Source organism: Pinus tabuliformis, chromosome 7, assembly GCF_031772625.1.
Source record: "Pinus tabuliformis cultivar Carrire ecotype Pingquan chromosome 7, CPIR1, whole genome shotgun sequence".
Taxonomy (NCBI): domain Eukaryota; kingdom Viridiplantae; phylum Streptophyta; class Pinopsida; order Pinales; family Pinaceae; genus Pinus; species Pinus tabuliformis.
In genome coordinates this window covers 981,231,057-981,253,231 of record NC_142293.1, presented here as the reverse complement: position 1 = coordinate 981,253,231, position 22,175 = coordinate 981,231,057, and the positions used below count along the sequence as shown (strand labels likewise).

At 37.8% G+C, this 22,175-nt stretch overlaps 1 protein-coding gene across 1 annotated transcript in view; it reads right to left on the bottom strand.

Moving 5' to 3' along the window:
- Window positions 1–22,175, bottom strand: part of LOC149250895 (uncharacterized) — a 107,366-nt gene that overhangs the window by 41,796 nt on the left and 43,395 nt on the right. The gene's annotated exons all lie outside the window — the stretch shown is intronic.

Below are 22,175 nucleotides of genomic sequence, written 5' to 3'. Positions count from 1 at the left end.
TCTTCTTTTTACTCAGAACAAGACCATTATGCTTAACCAACTATTTGAAAGTATGCACATGTTTAAAATGATCCGGATGTTCTTGGAAAAGATCAAAACATCATCAATATATACTATAAGCAAATCAAAGTATGGCTTGAAGATCTTATCCATTACATTTTGGAATTTGGATGGTGCATTATTTAATCCAAAAGGCATGACGTTCCACTTGTAGTGGCCTACTGGTATGCTGAAAGCGGTTTTGAACTTATCTTTTTCTGCAATGGCAACTTGCTAGAACCCTGCTTTCAGGTCAAACTTAGAAAAAATCTTAGCACCGGCTATCCTGCTTATTAAATCACCTTTATGGGGTATAGGATAGGTGTCATCTGCAAGGACAAAATTCAGAGGTTTGAAATTTATTACCAGTCTTGGAATGCCTCTGATTTGTTCGGCTCTCTTGTTTACATAGAACCCATAACAGTTCCAAGGACTATCAGATTCTCTGATAAGCTTTCTGTTGAGGAGTTTCTTGATCTCTTTTTCATAGAGATATCTATATTCCTTTCTCATGGGAATGGCTCTGCTTTTGCAAGGTCTCCTTGTGTATCCTTCTTTGTATGGGAGTTCTACTGTATGCTGATTTCTGTGCCAGAATGCATTAGGTTCTTCATAGCAGCATTAATCTTCAATCTGCTTCTTTAAATCCTCAATTCTTCTTTTGACCCGAGGATCTTTAAGCTATTCTTCAATTCTGAGTGTAGATTTACAATCTTTTAGATCTGACAATTTGGCTTCTGCTTTGTCTAAGTTTTTCACAGTCTGGACCATTTGTTGAGTCCCAAACCTGCACTTCCCTATATACACTTTCAACCTTCTTTTTCCATTTGCTTCATCCACCAAGCTGTCAAATCATTGCATATTAGTCTAAAAAGAGCTTATGAAATGGTTTCCTAACTATGTTTATGACTGTTGTTTGATTTAAATTTTTGTTCAAACAGCTGCGGAAACTTGTCACTTTCCGCAGCTAGCTCAAGTTTCTGCAACCATTTTTTTAAAGGCTATGTTACAGGTGTCCAATGGAGAAACCGGCCACATGGGCAAGCTGCAAGTGACATGTACATGGAGTGTGTCCCCTCAGTTCAGCCAAATCACTCATAAACAGTCATGGTCAAAGGAAGGGCCAAACAAGGAGTTTTGCGGTGGCACAACTCTGTTTTGCCCACGTGAAGGTTTGCGTGGCACGATCCTCAGTTTCCGGAGGTATTGGCACACTTGTAGATCAGCCCGTGAACTGAATCGAGCAGCCACCACTCCATGGATTCAACTGTCATGATGACCATAACGCTAGATCTCAGGCCGTGGAGATTTACGTGTCTCTTGGCAGCATAAAATCTAGGAATTAGTTGTAGCATTTTCACTTATAAATAACGCGTTGGTATACGCTAGATAGTTAGCTTTTCATATGTAATTTTGATTGTTGTTATCAGCCCACTGTACTGTGCTTTACTTTGTCTTATTACTGCACTTTAATATATGAGAATACAACATTCCTGAATTCGATTTGTGACTAAGTAATTGACTGGTTGAGGTTGCAGAGGGCCCCTGTACACCAAAGCTCTATATAGTTTCTTACTTGCTTTCATTTATTGTTTTTATAATCATTGCTTGTATATATATTGCGTTGTTCTGATGTTCATTGCTGTCCATATTTCCTTTATGTTTTTTTCATAACTGTTAGCTGATCAGTGCTTCTTTTACAGGTTTTTGTAGGCAGCCTGGGCAAATTTACATATTTTTGATAACTACTGACATGAGATCATCTTGTCCTTTCTGCTGATTTTCATTTACTAAGTTTAATTCCAGCACTGTCATTTCTTTCAGTTTTGTTTTGCTTATTTACTTTTCTGCCACTTAGACATCATATTACTCATCTGTTTATGATTTCCTTTCTATAGCCAAGCGACTTAATTAGTGAGGAATCAGAATATTACTTGTTGTAGTATGATTTAGTTTGCTTTCCTGCAAGTTAGATATTGAATTACTTATGTCATTTTCAAGAGTTGAAATATTAATGAGTAGTTAAATCTTAGTTTCCTTTTATGCAATTTAATTTCCTGCAATTTAGATATCATATTACTCATCTTGTTTATGATTACTTCCTATAGCCGGAGCGAGTCGAAAGGTGAAGGGTCAGAATGCGGGTTGAAGTAGTGTGATTTAGTTTGCTTTGCTTTCAGTCTTTGAGTTGCTTTAAGTTCAGTTTTTATTTTCTTTTCATACAGCAGTAAGGATACTGGGCCATTGTCACTAGTTCACTGTTTTGGTACATTTATTTCTTTTGAGAATTGATTTCATTACAGTCAGTTTGAAACCTTCTTTTTGAGAACTTTTAAGTTTGGAAAATCATTGTAGAAATCACCATTACCATCCATACTTAACTTTCAATTTCGCCATCTCACACTAGGGAATCCACAGAAGATAAACCCAAAAACAAACTAAAAAAACTCAAAAATGACAAAAGACTAAGAAAACGGTTATCTTGCACATACAGTGCACTTCACTTCATCAGTTTACGACTCTCGGATTGACATTTTAAATAGAAATTTAGGACACACTAAATTGACCAAACATTTTGGCGCCGTTGCCGGGGAAGTGAAACTAGGTAGCCAATTTCTTAAAAAAAAATAATAAAAAATTTCAAGGAAGGAAAATTGATAACCTCTCAGAGTATGCTCTCCTCTTGCACTTAGTGTGACCTGGAGGATCAGAAAAGAGAAAGTTATTGGTTTAATAGTTTCTTGAGTATGCTCTCTTCTTGCACCTAGAGTGACCTGGAAGATCAGAAAGAGAATTATTAGCCCGACTTGAAGAAAAATAAAAAAATGACATGCATAGAGCAAGAGATTCAAGGGGAAAATCTAAAACTGGAAAAGGGCTTAGAGATCCTTCTCTCATTAGAGCAAAGAAATCTACAACTGGATCAGTAAGTAGGGCTGAGATTGGCAATATGATTGATGAATTCAAAACTGATATCTTAGGGAGTCTTAGTGAGCAACTAGACACCCTTAAGATACAAAATAAGCAGAAAGCAGAAGCTGAAGCTTTGGCCATCTTTTGCCCAAAATGTAGAAAGAAACATGCTCTAAGGGAATGTCCCTTGGATGCAAAAGTTGTAGAAACATGTGTGATTTGTTCAGAGAATCATGAGACCAAGGATTGTCCTTCAATTCCTAGGCTCAAAGTTGTCTTTCAAGAAGATCCAAATACAATTGAGTCTCTCTGTTTTTTTGCAAGGAGACCTTGGCAGGGGCAACAAAACCAAGGGTTTAACAACTCTATGAACTTTCAAACCCCACCAATTGGAATCCTTGGCAACAACCTTGGTCCCTACCTCAAAATCCTTTTCAATCATGGGTACAAGGCATGCAAAATCCTTATGGGAGACTTGCTCAATTTTATCAATATCCTCCATCTTTTCAAAACCAACAAGCTCCACAACTTCCAAATCAAAATCCACAACTATCATTTCCATTTCCACAACAACAACAACCTTCTCAACGGAATCCAAATTCTCAACTCTTGCTTCCATTCCAACAGAAGCCAAATCAACTTCCTTCCCAGCCATTGCCAAACCGCAACAATAAAAACCCTCAAAATGCTTACATGGTAGAAGGTCAACAATTTCCTACTTATATGATTGTTCCTCTCAATGATGTACAACTCAGATCTGGTAGAGTTTTAGATAAACCTTCTATAGATGCCCAAAAACAAAGCATTTATGAGGAAGATTCTCTTGAAGCCAATAAAGGTTCTGAAGCATCTCTTCAAAACCCAAGCACTCAAAAAGAAAAAGAAAAAGAGTTAACCCCCACAACTCCTATAGTTGAGCAATCTGCATCTTCATCCACACCTCCTTTTCCTGAAAGATTAGAAATTGACAAAGGGGTGGAAAAACAAATCTTGTTGCCTGACTATGATTTTCTAGATGAATTGAAGAATGTCTGTATCAAGATTCCCTTGTTACAAGCCATTAGAAAGATTCCTATTCTAGCAAAAACAATAAAGGAGTTGAGTCTTAAAAGACCAGGAAGGAAACCAAGAGATACAAGAAGAATCCACCTGGTAGGAAAAATTCAAGATATCATGATGGGAAAAATTACGATGCATAAGTATGTAGATCCCGGTAGTCCAATTGTCAAAACAAATATCAATGGGGTAGAAATTCCAAATACTTTGATTGATTTAGGGGCTGCTATCAACATTATGAGTAGACAGACTATGGAACAGCTGAAACTTCCTAATCTTCTTTTTACACCTACTTTACTGCAACTTGTAGATTGATCAATTATCAAACCAGATGGTGTATTAGAAGACATTTTGGTCTCCTTAGACTCTTGGGAATATCCAGTAGATTTCATGATTTTAACTCCCAAGAGTAATTTAGGACATCCTCTCATCTTAGGAAGACCTTGGCTAGCCACAGCTGATGCTTTTATCAGTTGTAGGTCTGGGGATATGTATATTTCTGATGGTAATTCGACAAAGAAATTCAATCTGTATCCTCCAGTAAAAGAAATTACAAAAATAGGAGATAATGAGTGGGTTGATGATGAGGATACTATACAACCTGTCTTTACCATTTCTGAAGTCAGTGAAGATAGTCAAATTCTGAACACATTAGAAAACTTTGAAACATCTGCAGAATATGACCACACACAATTTCAGTTAGATTCTGACATTGACTATCTATCATCTAGACAAATGTCGCTTTTCTCTATGGAAGAGTTTGGTAGTTCCGCCATTGAGATATTTCCAGGTAAAACATTGAATATCAACAAAAACTTGGAAAGATCACAACAGGGAGAGCTAACCAAAATCTTGCAAAAACATTCTACTGCATTTGCATGGGAGTATACTGATATGAAAGGTATTGACCCTAAGACTTGCATTCATCACATCTACATTGAGGAAAACAGTAGACCAATCAGACAACCTCAGAGAAGGATGAATCATAACCTTAGGGAGATAGTGAAAGAAGAGCTCCAAAAACTAGTCAATGTAAACTTCATTTATCCAATTTCAGATAGCCGATGGGTTTCTCCTTTGGTTATAGTACCTAAAAATAATGGTAAATGGAGGGTATGCATTGATTACAGGGAATTGAACAAAGCAACTTTGAAGGATCAATTTCCTTTACCCTTTATTGATCAGGTATTAGATACTTTAGCAGGCAAAAAGTATTTTTCATTTTTGGATGGTTTTAGTGGCTATACTCAGATTCAGGTGGCACCTGAAGATCAGGATAAGACCACATTTACCTGTCCATGGCGAACTTTTGCTTATCAAGTACTTCCTTTTGGATTATGTAATGCACCTGCAACATTTCAAAGGGCAGTACTAGGAATATTTTCTGATCTAATCCATGATTGTGTAGAGGTTTATATGGATGATTTTACAGTTTATGGTAATTCGTTTGAAGAAGCATTAGAGAATTTGGAAAAAGTCCTTATAAGGTGTAAAGAAACAAACTTATCGTTGAGTCATGAAAAATTCTTTATGATGTTTACTGAAGGGATTGTTTTAGGACATCATATTTCAGGGGATGGGATTAAAGTTGATAGATCAAAATTTGAAGTCATCTCCAAGTTGCCTATTCCAAATTGTCAAAAAGATGTTAGAAGTTTTCTTGAATTTACTGGATACTATAGAAGATTTATTGAAAACTTCACCAAAATAGCATCTCCACTCTTCAAATTACTTACAAAAGACTGTGAATTCAAATGGGATCCTGATTGTCAATCTGCATTTGAAACTTTGGAAACAAGAATATCTGAAGCACCCATTTTGAGAGGGCCAAATTGGAAAATTCCTTTCCATATTTCCACAGATGCTTCAGATACAGCTCTAGGAGCTGTGTTGGGTCAAAAGGATTTAGTTCCTTATGCCATTTACTACACCAGTAAAAATTTGACTCCCACCGAGTTAAACTATACTGTGACTGAAAAAGAGTTCTTAGCTGTTGTTCATGCAATCAATAAGTTTAGACATTATATAACAGGCTATGAAACTTTTGTCCATACTGATCATTCTGCAATTAGATATCTAATGAACAAACCTGTTACTAATGGCAGAGTTACAAGATGGCTCTTACTTTTACAAGAATTCAATATTACTGTGTTGGATAGACCAGGGAAACAAAATACAGTAGCTGATTTCTTGTCTAGAATCCAAAATACTAATGAAGATTCTCCTGTAGAGGATAAGTTTCCAGATGAGTATTTATTTGCAGTAACTACTAAGACTCCTTGGTATGCAGATATTGCTAACTATTTGGTTATAGGAAAGCTACCTCCACATTTATTTCCTAGTGAAAAAAGAAGAATTATTCAGGAGAGTTCGAATTATTCATGGATTTCTAATGAATTGTTTAAAACAGGGCTAGATTGTGTGATCAGAAGATGTGTTCGAGAAGATGAAATGCCTGACATCCTCAAGGCATGTCATGATGAACCATGCGGTGGAAACTTTGCTGACAAAAGGACGGCCTATAAAATCCTTTCTTCAGGATATTATTGGCCTTCCCTTTTCAAAGATGCAAAACAATATGTCAAAAGGTGTGACAACTGCCAAAGAGTTGGGAGACCGACTCTTTCAAATGAAATGCCATTACAACCACAGGTACTCATCGAACCCTTTGAAAAATGGGCTTTAGATTTCAATGGACCCATTAATCCACCATCTAAACAGAAGAAGTATATATTAGTATGCACTGATTATGTCACTAAATGGGTAGAAGCCAAAACATTGCCTTCTGCCACTGAAAATTCAGTTGTTCAATTTCTTTATGAGGATATTTTTACTCGTTTTGGTGTCCCAAGAGAAATTGTGACAGATCAGGGAAGTATACAAAATCAAGCACAGAAAATATACTCCTTACCATCCGCAAGCAAATGGCCAAGTGGAGTCTACAAACAAAGTTCTTGAGAGCATCATCACCAAAATTGTCCATCTACATAGAAGAGATTGGGCAGAAAGGTTTCCCGAAGCCTTATGGGCCAACAGAACTACATGGAGGAATACAACAGGATATTCTCCCTATGAACTTGTTTATGGGAAAGAAGTCCTGCTCCCCATTGAGTTTCAAGTCAAGACTTTCAAGATGGCAGTCCAGTTGGGGATGAATCTATCAGAAGCCCAAAAGCACAGAATGGAGCAGCTGAATGAGCTAGATGAGATCATACAAGAAGCAATTTTAAGGACTGATCTAGTTCAACATCAAAGAGCTAAGTGGCATGACAGATACATCAAAGAGAAAAAGTTTAAAGAGGGAGATTGGGCGCTACTGTTTGATTCCAAGTTTAAAGACTTCAAAGGTAAATTTTAGACCCATTGGCTTGGGCCATATGAAATTGACAAAGTCTTTAACAATGGAGCGGTAAGAATCAAGACCATTGATGAATTTCAGACTCCTCTTATTGTGAATGGCCACCGATTGAAAATTTATCATAAGCCACTCTCAAAAGAGGAATTTTTCAAGATGTTCCAAGAGAATTCTACAATAAGGCTGGTGGAGAAGAATCCTTCTTCCCCACCAGCCTAGCCTTTGTTTCTTTCAGTTAAAAAATAAATAAATAAAAATTATAGAAGCCTGAAAACCAATCATAGATTGGCGGTCTTATACAAAAAATATAGAGTGAAAATCAGGGACACCTGACACTCTATATTTTCAAAAAAAAAAATCTCTCCTCTCCTTCTTTTTCCATCTTCACTCCACCTCATTTGCCATTTCACTCCATCTCCATCTCATTCACATTTTCGCTTCACTTCACTCCGCTTCACTTTCACTCCATTCCACTCATTTCATTTTCATTTCATCAATAAAAGTTCCTTTCAGGACTATTTTTCACTCAGTTAGTTCTTTTCTAACTATCTTTGTTCAACTAAGTGGGTGATGTCCCAGTTTCCGCAGCTGGAAGAAGTTTCCGCAACCAGAAACGATTTCTGCAGCTACCACCACTCTGTTTTTCAAATTCACAGTCAAAATGTTAGTGCAATAATCATGAAAATGCAGGTGTAATTGAGAAAATGCCATGAAGACATGGAGCATCTCCAAGACATCAAGAAAGAACAGTTGGTTAAAAGCTATGAGCAAGAAATGACAAAGTTTCCAAAGGTATGAGCAATTTTTTTTATCAAATAACAATTAAAGTCATGATTATGCATAGTTATCAAACCATAAAAAGTTCTACTATGTGCAATGATTCGATATGATAGCTCCATTACCCACTCCTATTCCATGATATTACTCCACACACCATGCATTCATTTCTTAACGGTCTCATGATTGATTTTCGGGTTTAAACTCAAGTTGACTACACTTTCATTTGCCACCTGCACTCATGAGATGTGACCAATCCCTTTACGGCTCCTCTCCACCGCATTTCCCGCAACCATCCATCAAAACGTGTGATATCCCATACGCAGCCGTTAATTCAAAAAAGATCTCGACTCCACTCCGTTCACTTACCATTTCATTAAAGATCATCCTTTTCATATACACGCATTTCAATTTGTGAACTTATTTGCGGCTGCTCATCCTCTGTTCCGCCTGTAATCTGAAGCATTCCCGTTACCTGCTACCGATTGTAGCCACTTCATTTTACCATAAACCCTGCAATCGAGCTACCTTCCCTCTGTTAAATCCTCACACGCAATTGCATACTCAGTTGAAATTCAAAACAGAGGAAGGAATGGGAAAACTACTAAGGGCAGAGCCAGAAGGACTGAAATATTTAGAAGGTTACCCTCAAGCAAAAGATTTGCTGAAGAAAGCCAAATGGTTACGCTTCATCCAAAAGTTTAAAGGCTATAATAAAGAGGTAACCAAGGCTTTTGCACGGTCTTTTGACGGTCAAATGGTGGAGATTGGAGATTTGAAGCTCACGGTGACCGAAACAACAGTAGCAGCTGCCATAGGCTTACCCCAGGAAGGTGAGCGATGGTTTAAAAACAAAAGCGTGGATGAATAGGCATGGACAATTATGCTAAGAAACCCAGGTATGGACACCACTGTGTTTACTAAAGGAATTCTTGTTCATGCATTGAAGGAAGAATGGGCCAGTCTGCTGTTAGTTATCCAAAAATTTGTCACTTGTGAAGGACGCTTTGGTTCAATGTACATGTACTATGCTAGACTGTTGATGAATTTCTTAGAGAATCAGACTCTTAATTTGCCTTATTTCTTACTTTTGAGTTTGAAGAAGATGAGTATTACAGTCCAAAAACACATAGGCAATATAGAACCTCATCTATATCATCATGGACTTGTAAAAATTCTCATTGAGGACCAACTGAAGAAAAAAAAAGATACCTGGGAACAATTCTTGATAAGAAACTACTTCTAAGAGCCATCTGAGGCCTCTGAAAGTAGCACACCAAAGACACCAAGAAAAATTAGGAGAAAATAAAAGAGTACCATAGTCCAAGACTCCCCTACTACAGAAACTCAAGAAGTTGGTCAAAAAGAAGAAGAAAACAGAACTAAAGACAAGAAACAGAGAAAAGAGAAAGGAAAAAGGACCATCCAAGAAGTCTACCAATCACCTGAGCCATCCATAGAGGAGGATTATCAACCACTGTCAGAAAGATTAGTACATCTTCAGGCTGCTATAACAAAAAAAAAGGAAAAAGGGAAACAGAGTGTACAAGAAAAGAGTACTAGTCCACCATACTTAAGGAGAAGCACCAGGCTAAGAGGAAAGGGGAGTAAAACACAAATAAAACAGCCCCACTTCATTGACTTGGGTGGAGAGACACCTGAGAAACCTCCAGCTGACCGTAGTCCACCTCATCCTCAGCCAAGCATTGAAACTAGTCCTCCACATGATGAAAGCCCTTCTTGGCCAGAGCTAGAGAGCAGTCCTCCTCCTCCACAAGATTTTGAACTCAGTCCAAGAAAGACACCTGAAGTAGATCCCAATCAATAGGAGGTATATGACTACTTGGAATCATTAGAAAAATCAGCTGCAGGTCCGAGTACCACTCTGCCACTAGATGCACAAGTTCAGTCCTTAAAGCAGGAGGTATTTGAATTAGAGGTCCTAAACAGGCATATCAAGCAAGAAAATGAAGCACTCAAGGAACAGAGAAAAGTAGATAAAATTATTCATGATAACACTATGCTTCATTTGGGACTATGGCAAAAGAAAAACAAGAAACTGAAGAAAAAGTGCAAAAAGTTGAGCAGAGCATTGATCAATCTCAAATTCAGATGTCTAATAAGGAAACCCAGGATGGTGGTAGCACCAAAGAAGAAGAAAAGAGGGCTAGATGACCTAGCAGAAGCTTCAAAACATATGTATTAGAAGGGAATGACTAAATTTTGGTTGCATGAGGACATGCAACACCTTCACAATGGGGGTATGTTGAGTCCCAAACCTGCACTTCCCTATATACCCTTTCAGCCTTCTTTTTTCATTTACTTCATCCACCAAGCTATCAAATCATTGCATATTAGTCTAAAAAGAGCTTATGAAATGGTTTCCTAACTATGTTTATGACTGTTGTTTGATTTAGATTTTTGTTCAAACAGCTGCAGAAACTTGTCACTTTTTGTAGCTAGCACAAGTTTCCGCAGCCATTTTGTTAAAGGCTATGTTACAGGTGTCCAATGGAGAAACCGGCTACATGGGAAAGTTGCAAGTGACATGTACATGGAGTGTGTCCCCTCAGTTCAGCAAAATCACTCATAAATGGTCATGGTCAACGACGGTCAAAGGAAGGGCCAAACAAGGAGTTTTGCAGTGGCACGACTCTGTTTTGCCCATGTGAAGGTTTGTGTGGCACGATCTTCAGTTTCTGGAGGTATTGGCACACCTGTAGATCAGCCCGTGAACTGAATCGAGTAGCCACCACTCCATGGATTCAACTGTCATGATGACCATAACACTAGATCTCAGGCCGTGGAGATTTACGTGTCTCTTGGCAGCATAAAATCTAGGAATTAGTTTCAGCATTTTCACTTATAAATAACACGTTGGTATACGCTGGATAGTTAGCTTTTCAGATGTAATTTTCACTGTTGTTATCAGCCCACTGTACTGTGCTTTACTTTGTCTTATTACTGCACTTTAATATATGAGAAGATAGCATTCCTGAATTCGATTTGTGACTAAGTAATTGACTGGCTAAGGTTGCATAGGGCCCCTTTACACCAAAGCTCTATATAGTTTCTTACTTGCTTTCATTTACTGTTTTTATAATCATTGCTTGTATATATATTGCATTGTTCTGATGTTCATTGCTGTCCATATTTCCTTTATGTCTTTTTCATAACTGTTAGCTGATCAATGCTTCTTTTACAGGTTTTTGTAGGTAGCCCGGGCAAATTTACATATTTTTGATAACTACTGACATGAGATCATCTTGTCCTTTCTGCTAATTTTCATTTACTGAGTTTAATTCCAGCATTGTCATTTCTTTCAGTTTTGTTTTGCTTATTTACTTTTCTACCACTTAAACATCATATTACTCATCTGTTTATGATTTCCTTTCTATAGCCAACCAACTCAATTAGTGAGGAATCAGAATATTACTTGTTGTAGTATGATTTAGTTTGCTTTCCTGCAAGTTAGATATTGAATTACTTATGTCATTATCAAGAGTTGAAATATGAATGAGTAGTTAAATCTTAGTTTCCTTTTATGCAATTTAATTTCCTGCAATTTAGATATCATATTACTGAGCTTGTTTATGATTACTTCCTATAGCCAGAGCGAGTCGAAAGGTGAAGGGTCAGAATGCGGGTTGAACTAGTGTGATTTAGTTTGCTTTGCTTTCAGTCTTTGAGTTGCTTTAAGTTCAGTTTTTATTTTCTTTTCATACAGCAGTAAGGATACTGGGCCATTGTCACTAGTTCACTGTTTTGGTACATTTATTTCCTTTTGAGAATTGATTTCATTACAGTCAGTTTGAAACCTTCTTTTTTTATAACTTTTAAGTTTGGAAAATCATTGTAGAAATCACCATTACCATCCATACTTAACTTTCAATTTCGCCATCTCACACTAGGGAATCCACAGAAGATAAACCCAAAAACAAACTAAAAAAAACTCAAAAACGACAAAAGACTAAGAAAACGGTTATCTTGCACATACAATGCACTTCACTTCATCAGTTTACGACTCCCGGATTGACATTTTAAATAGCAATTTAGGACACACTAAATTGACCAAACACCATTGTCGAAACTCGAGGATTTGAGATATATGGCAATTCAATCCTCTTTGGTGTTCCTTTTGAAGTAGTAACAGATATGAAATATCCAGCTTAATTATCTTTCATTCTTGTTGAACCATGTGGCTCAACAGCTACAAGGAAAATGTTTCCTAGAATGCAATCAATATGGATATCTGCAACTGCAAACTTCAAATTAATGCCGTGTTTATCAAAACAGATAGATGCTTTGGGCACTTCGTATTCGAGTGTTTTGTTTCCCAATCCTACTACCTTTCTTTTCGTAGAGACCCAATATTTAGCTGGCGTGATCTTCTTATTAAGGATGTTTACATTATCTTTTGTGTCAAGGAGTGCTATAAGCTCGAACATCTCACCCTTAATACATATGTTTATTTTGACATGGTGTTGTTGATAGGAGATAGCTAAGAGGCTCATTTCTTTGAACCCGTAGACAGGGTCTTTCCTTCCTTCAACAACTTCAATGTTTGGATTACTGGTGTATTTAGTAGTGTCTCATGGATGAGCACCTTCCTTTTATTCTTTCTCTGCCACCTGCTTTCCTTTCTGTATTTCTGCAATTTGAGACTTTAGAGCAGAAATCTCAGATTTAATGTTGTGAATCTCTCGACTCACTTTGCCCAAGGTAAGTGAACGTACCTTGTCTGGCTTTTATTGATGTCTTTGAAAGGATCTAGTGTTTCTGTCAAAAGAAGCATCAACAAACAATGGCTTCTTACCTGAGCTTCTGGAAGTGCTGGATTTGAGCTGGTCCATAAGGGCTTCAGTTAGCCTGTTTTTCATTTCACCATCTTCCATTGCTCTGATTTGAGAAAAGATCTTTATCTCATCTTCTTCTATTGCAGCCATTAAGACCTTTTCTTTTTGTGGTCTGAAGCTAAATTCTTCAGTACTGGACTCACTGTATGATTCTGAGTCAGAATCATAATTTATGCCATCCATAGAAAAAGAGGTTAAAAGAATGTTTGATGCCCAAATAATAGCCCCCATTAGATACTCGGAGTGAATTTCAAACTTAGTTACAACTAGGAAAAAGTGAGGTGAAATTAGACTTTGTGTATATTTTAGAAACTTAAATGAGGTCTCTTTAAAGGATAACTACCCCTTACCAAAAATGGACCATGTTGGGTGTGGAGCCTAATTATCTTCTATATTCAAAGGTATCGCCACATAGGACCCCAGTTCGAAAAGGGGGCGGCAACGCCACCCGTAAAATATTCGATGCAAGGGGGGTCCGGGGGGGTGGCTGTGACCTTTGGGAGCCCCCTCCTGGCGGGGGGTTTCGGGGGCAGCTGCTCCCGAAGCTAAAAACAGCTGTAAAATTGCCTTGTAAAAGTATAGTAATTTCTAGTCAATCTGGGCCGTTCATTAGGCGGATGATCTGATGGTAGAACTTATGTTTAGTTTAGGGTTTTTTGCCCTAGAAGGCAACCCCTCTCTTTGTATGAGGGTATTGTATTTGAGGCTGTGTGATAGATGTGTATTCTGTGAGCGAGAAACAGAGAGGTGAGACTGTGAGAGAAAGCAAAGGATATTATAGCGGATTTGTTGTAGGTTGTGTCTCTTCACTTTGCTGGATAATAGAAAGGAAGGACTGGCTGTTCTGGGTGGACGTAGCCCAAACTGGGTGAACCACGTATATCTGTGTCTCTCTTGTTTTGTGCGATTTCTATGTTTATATTTCTGCAATATTTTATGTGTTCCATTGCTCCGTAATATATAATTTTCTAACAACTGGTATCAGAGCCGAAGGTCTATTTGGCTGATAAACTCGCAGGAAAGAAGGGTTCCTGGTTCGAGTGGGAGCAATGGCGGAAGATGGTAAGTTTAGGGTTGAGAAATTTAATGGCCAAAACTTCTCGTTGTGGAAGATGCAGATGGAAGATTATCTGTATCAGAAAGATCTATACCTACCATTGGGCGGAAAAACAAAGATGCCGATAGGTATGAAAGATGAAGAATGGAACCTTCTCGATAGAAAGGCACTCGGAACAATACGGTTGTGCCTCGCTGCGTCAGTCGCCTTCAACATTTCGAAGGAAACCACGACAGAGGGTTTGATGCAGACGTTGTCGAAACTATATGAAAATCCCTCGGCCTCAAACAAGGTATTTCTTATGAAACAGTTATTTAATATGAATATGTTGGAAGATGGATCTGTTGCAAACCATTTAAATGACTTTAATACAGTTACAAGTCAGTTAAGTTCTGTAGGGGTAAACTTTGATGATGAATTTAGAGCTCCGTTATTCTTGTGCTCATTACCAGAAAGTTGGAATGGTTTGGTAATGGCCATTAGTAACTCCGTTTCTGGATCTAGTACTTTAAAGTTTGATGATGTTGTCGGTGCTATCCTTAGCGAGGAAATGCGACGGAAAAGCTCCGGTGAGACATCAGGAAATTCTTTGAGTGCAGAGTCTAGAGGAAGAAAAATGGAAAGAGGAAAGACCCCAGGATATCGCAGTAAATCAAGGAAAGGCAGATCCAAGTCCAGATCGGGGATAGTGTGCTGGAAATGTGGAAAGAAAGGACACCTAAAGAAAGACTGTAGATCTTGGAAGGGAAAATAAGGAGATGCACAGCAAGAAAACAATCATGAAGCAAATGTGACAGGTAAGGTGTTACAAGATGCTTTGATTCTTTCTTTCGAAAATATTACTGATTCTTGGGTGGTAGATTCAGGGGATTCATTCCATGCCACACCTGATAAGAAATACTTTCATGACTATGTTCAAGGAGATTTTGGACAAGTTCGTCTGGGTGATGATAAACCTTGTAAAATCGTTGGAATGGGTAAGGTTCTTGTAAAACAGCAGAATGGAAACCAATGGCTATTAAAGGAGGTAAGGCATGTTCCAGATCTAAAGAAAAATCTGATTTCAATAGGGCAGTTAGGCGGTGAAGGTTGTGTGACAACTTTCACAAATAAAGCTTGGAAGGTCACCAAAGGAGCCCTGGTAATAGCAAAAGGTGAAAAGGTTGGTACATTGTATTTATGCAATGGTATTTATAACTCTGTTAATGCTTTAACTTCCAAAGGAGCAGATGCAGCATTATGGCATCATAGGCTCGGACACATGAGTGAAAAGGGGATGAAGATTCTTCACTCAAGGAATTTGTTGCCGGGTTTGAAGAATGTTGATTTGGACTTCTGTGAGAATTGCATTTATGGAAAACATAAGAGAGTCAGATTTCTCAGAGTTGGGAAAGAAAAGAAGAATGAAAAATTAGAGCTTGTGCATACAAATGTATGGGGACCTGCTCAGGTATCATCTCTCGGTGGCTCTCATTATTATGTTACTTTTATTGATGATGCAACTAGAAAAACTTCGATTTATTGTATTAAGAATAAATCTGATGTATTTGATACTTTCAAGAAATGGAAAGCTTTGGTTGAGATTGAGACATGAAAGAAATTGAAGTTTCTTAGATCAGATAATGGAGGTGAATATTGCAGCAAAGAGTTTGATAGGTATTGTTCAGAGCATGGAATTCGCAGAGAGAAGACAGTTCCAAGAACACCACAAGAAAATGGTGTGTCAAAAAGGATGAACAGAACAATCATGGAGCGTGCAAGGTGTATGAGATTGCATGCAGGATTGCCTTTACAATTTTGGGCAGATGCTGTAGATACTACTGTTTATCTAATAAACAGAGGGCCTTCAAGTTCCTTGGATGGTGGTGTTCCAGAGGAAGCATGGACAGGTAAAAAGGTAAACTACTCTATTTTAAAGCCTTTTGGTTGTGAGGCCTTTGTCCATATTGATAAAGAAAATATAACAAAGCTTGAGGCAAAGTCAAAGAAATGTACCTTTATTGGATATGGTGTTAATGATTTTGGTTATCGCTTATATGATTACGAAAATCACAAAATCATTAGGAGCGGAGATGTAATATTCAATGAAAAGGTCTTGTATAAGAATCAGTTGCAGGAAAAGAAACAGGAAAAGGAAAACAAGGAATACGCAGTTTTTGATGAAATCACTGAAAAAGGAAAGGTGCCCGAAAATAATAATAATCTACAACCACAACAACAACAACCACCACAACAACAACATGCATCCAAAACACCTGAAAGTGGTGTTAGAAGATCTACCAGGATAAGTAGACCCCCTGAACGATACTCTCCTTCATTATATTATTTATTGTTGACTAATTCCGGTGAACCCGAATGTTATGAAGAAGCAATGCAGGTTGAAAGCAAGAAGAAGTTGGAGGTAGCCATGGAAGAAGAGATGGACTCCTTAATGCATAACCAGACTTGGGATTTAGTCAGGTTGCCTGTAGGAAAAACTAAATTGAAGAATAAATGGGTTTATAGGCTGAAGGAAGAAGATGGAGGAAAACATAGGTATAAAGCTAGACTTGTGGTAAAGGGGTTTGCACAAAAGAAAGGTATTGATTTTGATGAAAGATTTTCTCATGTTGTTAAAATGACTTCAATCAGAACCATTTTAAGTCTTGTAGCAGCTGAATATTTGCATCTTGAGCAGTTAGATGTAAAGACAGCCTTTCTCCATGGGGATTTGGAGGAAGAGATATATATCCAGAAGCCACAAGGGTATGAGGTGAAAGGGAAGGAGAAACTAGTGTGCAGGTTGAAGAAGAGCTTGTATGGCTTAAAACAGGGTCCAAGGTAGTGGTATCTAAAATTTGACAAGTTTATGTCTGAACAAGGTTATACTAGATGTCACTCTGATCATTGTGTTTATTTGAAAAAGCAAAATGATGGCAGCTATATTATATTGTTATTGTATGTAGATGACATGCTTGTTGCAGGATCTAACATGCAGGAAATAAATGTGCTCAAAAGAAAATTGGCAAATTCATTTGCAATGAAGGATTTGGGAGCTGCAAAACAAATCCTTGGTATGAGAATAACTAGAGACAGGAAAAACCGTAAATTAACATTGTCTCAGAATGAGTACATACAAAAGGTGTTGAAAAGATTTAACATGCACAATGCAAAACCAGTTAGTACACCTTTTGCTAGCCATTTCAAACTTAGCAAGGAAATGTGCCCAAAGACCCAAGAAGACATGGATTATATGTCTAAAGTTCCATATGCATCAGCAATTGGAAGCTTAATGTATGTAATGGTTTGCACAAGGCCTGATATTGCAAATGTAGTGGGAGTTGTAAGCAGGTACATGAACAATCCAGGAAAGGAACATTGGATGGCAGTGAAATGGATTCTCAGATATTTGAAAGGTACTACAAATCAAGCATTATGATTTGGTGGTTAAAACATCTCCCTACAAGGATATGTTGATGCAGATATGGCAGGTGACAGAGATAATAGGAGGAGCACTACAGGATATGTATTTATTGTTGGAGGCACAGCTGTCAGTTGGGTTTCAAAAATCCAAAGTGTTGTTGCACTTTCAACAACAGAAGCAGAGTATGTTGCTGCTACAGAGGCTAGTAAAGAAATGATTTGGTTACAAAGGTTTATGGGTGAATTGGGTAAGGAGCATTATATGGGCACGTTATACAGTGATAGTCAAAGTGTCATTCATCTTGCAAAGAACTCAGCATTTCATTCCAGGACTAAACACATACAGCTCAAGTACCATTTCACACGATCAGTGTTGGAAGATGGAGAGTTGAAGCTGGAAAAGATACACACTAGCCAGAATCCTGCAGATATGCCAACAAAAGTTGTAACCAGGGAGAAACTGAGAATATGCTCAGTTTCAGTTGGTCTTCGAGGATGACGATGAAGATGAGAAACAGCCAGGTCCAAAGAAGAGTCATTGTCCAGCAAATGGAGCAGCGGTGGAGTTGCTACAATCAGTCTCCAAGTGGGAGATTGTTGGGTGTGGAGCCTGATTATCTTCTATATTCAAAGGTATCGCCACATAGGACCCCAGTTCTAAATGGGGGCGGCAACGCCGCTCGTAAAATATTCGCTGCAGGGGGGGTCCAGGGGGGGCGGCTGCTAAATTCTTCAGTACTGGACTCACTGTATGATTCTGAGTCAGAATCATAATTTATGCCATCCATAGAAAAAGAGGTTAAAAGAATGTTTGATGCCCAAATAATAGCCCCCATTAGATACTCATAGTGAATTTCAAACTTAGTTACAACTAGGAAAAAGTGAGGTGAAATTAGACTTTGTGTAGATTTTAGAAACTTAAATGAGGTCTCTTTAAAGGATAACTACCCCTTACCAAAAATGGACCATGTTGGGTGTGGAGCCTGATTATCTTCTATATTCAAAGGTATCGCCACATAGGACCCCAGTTCGAAAAAGGGGCGGCAACGCCGCCCGTAAAATATTCACTGCAGGGGGGGTCCGGGGGGGGTGGCTGCGACCTTTGGGAGCCCCCTCCTGGCGGGGGGTTTCGGGGGCAGCGCCCCCGAAGCTAAAAACAACTGTAAAATTTCCTTGTAAAAGTATAGTAATTTCTAGTCAATCTGGGCCGTTCATTAGGCGGATGATCTGACGGTAGAACTTATGTTTAGTTTAGGGTTTTTTGCCCTAGAAGGCAACCCCTCTCTTTGTATGAGGGTATTGTATTTGAGGCTGTGTGATAGATGTGTATTCTGTGAGCGATAAATGGAGAGGTGAGACTGTGAAAGAAAACAGAGGATATTACAGCGGATTTGTTGTAGGTTGTGTCTCTTCATTTTGTTGGATAATAGAAAGGAAGGACTGGCTGTTCTGGGTGGACGTAGCCCAAACTGGGTGAACCACGTATATTTCTGTCTCTCTTGTTTTGTGCGTTTTCTGTGTTTATATTTCTGCAATATTTTATGTGTTCCATTGCTCCATAATATATAATTTTCTAACAGACCATATATTGCAAAGGGTAGTGGGCTCATCTAGGATTTCACTATTAGATGGATTCTCTGGGTATAACCAGATATTAGTCCAACCTGAGGACCTAGCCAAAACTGCATTTACTACTCCTTGGGGTACCTTCATGTATTTGAAGATTCCCTTTGGATTAATGAATGCAGGTGACACATTTCAAAGAGGTATGGATATATATTTTGCCAAGGAAATCCATGATTTTTTAGTAGTATAACAAGATGACATCACAGTCTTCTCTAAATCTGACAATGAACACTTAGACCACCACAGAAGAGTATTTATCAAATGCAGGAAATTTTGGATTTATTTAAATCCTAAAAAGACACTTTTCAGTCTTGAAGAGGGAACGTTGTTAGGACACATCATATCTAAAGATGGGATTAGGATAAACCCTGCTAGAAAAGAAGCCATTTTGACCATTTCCCATCCCCGAAACATAAAAGAGCTACAATCCTTTCTAGGTGAGATTAAATTTTTTAGGAGATTCATCTCAAATCAAGCAGAATTATTTAGGGAATTAAATAACATGCTAAGAAAGGACTCAGCAATCAAATGGACATTGGAGGCCAAACAATCCTTTGAAGCTATTATTGAAGCATTAACCAAGACTCCAGTCTTGATTAGTCTGGGCTTTAACAAGGATTTTATCATTTTTTCTTTTGCTTCATAACACACCATTGCAGTTGTCTTGTTGCAAAAGAAAAATCAAGGATATGAATAGCCAATAGCATTCTTTAGTAAATCCTTAAGAGATGCCACACTCAAATACAATATCATGGAAAAAGAGGCTTTGGCTTTGGTTAAGACTATCAAATATTTCGGAGTATACATTCAGTACTTTCACATTATTGCTTATGTTCCAAACTCTGTAGTTAAGGTCATTATGACTCAAAATGGGCTTGAAGGAAAAAGAGGCAAATGGATTGCCACAATATTGGAATATGAAATAGAGATAAAACCCACCAAACTCATCAAAGGCCAAGGTTTAGCCAAACTCATGGTTGAATCAAACTGTCAGGCCCTTGACATCAACTTCATTAGTGCCCTTGATGATCATGAGGAGATGGTGACTTCACAGATCAATGAACCTTTTACTGATTCACCATGGTATGCAGATATTACATTTGTATTACTAAACTTACAAGCTCCTCCTGGATTAACAAGAACTAAAGCTAGATTCTTAAAAATGAAGTCATTAAGATATTGTGTTATATATAATGCATTGTTTTGGAAGGACAGTAGTGGTATTCTCTTAACATGTTTATTAAAAGATGAAGCTGACAAGATTTTACAAGAGTTTCATGTAGGGGATTGTGGAGGACACTTGTACTGGAAGAGTACTGCTGACAAGGTTCCAAAAGCTGGTTTCTATTGGCCTACTTTGTTTGCAGATGTCAAAAAACATGTGACCTCCTATCATAAATGCCATATTTTTTAGGGAAAAAGGAAACTTTTACCCTTGCCTCTTAAACCAATTTCCACTGAGATTCGATTTCAACAATGGGGGTTAGACTTCATTGGAGAAATAAAACCCCAATCCTCAGCTCATCACAAGTGGATACTGACAGCGACAGACTATTTTACCAAATGGATAGAGGCCATACCTTCTAGGCAAGCCATAAACATTGTCATAATCACCTTCCGAGAGAGTAATATCCTTTCAAGATTTGGATGTCCCCAGAAGCTCATTATTGATAATGCAACAACCTTTAAATCCAAAAGAATAATATATTTCTTTAACAAGTACCACATCACCCTTGGCCATTCCACAACCTATTACCCTCAAGGTAATGGACTAGCAGAGTCATCCAACATAAGTCTGGTCAATATTATCAAAACGTTATTGGAGGATAACAAAAATACATGGAACAAGAAGTTAGTCAATGCCTTATGGGTAGATAAATTGACTACTAATAAGTCCATTGGAACATCACCCTATCAACTGGTTTATGGGATGAATGTAGTTTTTCCATCATCCTTGGGAGTGCCAGTCATGAAGATCCTTTAGGAATTACAGGTGGAACCAAATGATATTCAGAGAAGAATAAATAAAACCATACACCTGCAGCAGACTAGAGAAGAAGTATATGTAAAATCACAGGTAATCTAGGAAAAAATCAAGAAAGTCTTTGATAAAAAGCCTTAAGTAGATGATTGTAACATAGAAGACAAAGTCCTTAAGTGGGATTCAAGGAGAGAAGATAAAGGCAAGCATGGAAAATTTGATTTTCTATGGCAGGGGCCTTATGTCATTTTTGGCTACAGAGGCAACAATGCCTTTTTCTTGAGAAACATAGATGGATCAGATCTACCAGGAGGACCTGTTAATGGTAGGATGTTGAAGCATTACTTTTCCAGTGACTTACAATAGTTAAGCTTACTTTTCATCATTGTACAAAAAATTGCAGAGTGTAGATTGGATTGGATGGTAATCCTTTGAAGTTGAAGCCCAGAGAGAAGGCCCTAATATTTGAAAGATTTACAATCATAAGTATCAATAATGCAGATTCACAGAAGGACACTTTGCAAGGTAACTTCAGCCACAATTCAAAGGCTACTGATCTTTAGACTTCTTGACATTTCACTAAGAAATGCCATCCCCATGTGGAGCCACTGTTAGAGTCCTATAGTGATAGGATTCATAATTTTGAATTGGCTAAGGTTAAGCCTTGTAATATTGTACATACCTTTGCTTTCTGCAAATGTTTTCCATATTAAAAATTTTAAAAATGTAAAGAGGGTATGTCCTAAAATAAATATCAAAGGACAAAAATAATAAGAAAAGATCAAAAAATGAAAATATATGAACCCCAAAAACAAAAACAGATCATGAAAGTGTGCAAGCCTAAATGCCACTACTATTTTATTGCTTTATTGTCTTAAATAATGGTTGTGTGCAACTTGTCTTACATGCCACAAACCCATGGTAGTCAAACTGCCTAATCTTGACTATTTCATGCTTTGAATTTTATGTTTGTAGTTAGAGAATAAAATCTGACCAAACAACTTAATCTTGGCAGATTATTAGATAGGTAGAGAAAATAAAAGGAGATCATCATTTTAATCTGAGCCCATGGAAGATATAAGGTTAGAATTAGATAATTTACTTTTCAAAATA